General features: G+C 45.2%; 1 protein-coding gene across 1 annotated transcript in view; it reads left to right on the top strand.

Moving 5' to 3' along the window:
* The window catches only part of LOC118409821 (chondroitin sulfate proteoglycan 4-like), a gene marked incomplete in the record, with an annotated part of 145,979 nt that overhangs the window by 53,499 nt on the left and 91,449 nt on the right, over positions 1–1,031 (top strand).

Genomic DNA, 1,031 nt, shown 5'->3' with positions numbered 1-1,031 from the left:
GTAACAGTTATACATGGATGACATTGTTGTGAATGAGCAGTTTGGCTGATCCAGCGGAATGAACGGGGAAATGGCAAAAGTTGTAAATTACTGCCTCAAGTATGACCAGGTTCATCTGTGGGGCACCGTAGGCTTACCAGCCAGCCTTAAGCAGGTGTCTCACCCCAGCTGTTGTACTTTGCGGATGTCGCTGTGTTTTGAATTGAATTTGTATTAATTTTACCTGTATAATGGGAATATTATGCAAAACATATACAAACTTGTATGACTAAAAAGATCACACAAACACACAAAATGAAATTAAGATTTTCAGTAATAGTAACAGGTGATGCCTGACCACAGTTTGTGTCTTTTTTTGTCTTCATGTAAATAGCCAATAGGAACTCATGAAAAGTAGTCGTACCTGTCTAACCCAGGTTTGAAACAGGTGATGTTTACCTGACCACAGGTGTGTTTGCAGGTGATGACCAGGTGTGTAACAGGTGATGTTAACCTGTCTAACCACAGGTGTGTTTGCAGGTGATGTCCAGGTGTGTAACAGGTGATGTTAACCTGTCTAACCACAGGTGTGTTTGCAGGTGACGACCAGGTGAGGTTACAGCAGCTCAGCCACATCCCCACCTGGCTGGAGGAGTTCCGCCAGGACACCTGGCAGGTCAACGACCCCCCTGACCTTGTCATGTTTGACCTTCTGTGTGGAGACTTCAACTTCAACAACCTCCGATCTGGTAGGTCAAAGGTCATTCTCATCTATTGTTGGACCAAAGTTTGGTGATTTGGAGGTGGACCGATCCTGGCTGTCCATCACAATTACCAGTTTGACCAATGATAGCCTGGTAATTAGCGGTTTGACCAATGATAGCCTGGTAATTAGTGGTTTGACCAATGATAGCTTGTTATTACATTTTGATGGGTTGGGTGGGACGATGGGAAAGGTCCACTCTGGGGTATTTATTGGTTACCATAGTAACGTGTCGGTTTCCCTAGACCACAGGACCTGTGAGCCACCCGCTCTTGACCTTACACCGACC

This window comes from Branchiostoma floridae, chromosome 2, assembly GCF_000003815.2.
Source record: "Branchiostoma floridae strain S238N-H82 chromosome 2, Bfl_VNyyK, whole genome shotgun sequence".
Classification (NCBI taxonomy): Eukaryota; Metazoa; Chordata; class Leptocardii; order Amphioxiformes; family Branchiostomatidae; genus Branchiostoma; species Branchiostoma floridae.
The sequence above is the reverse complement of the archived record's forward strand: the minus strand, read 5'-3'. Positions and strand labels throughout refer to the sequence as shown.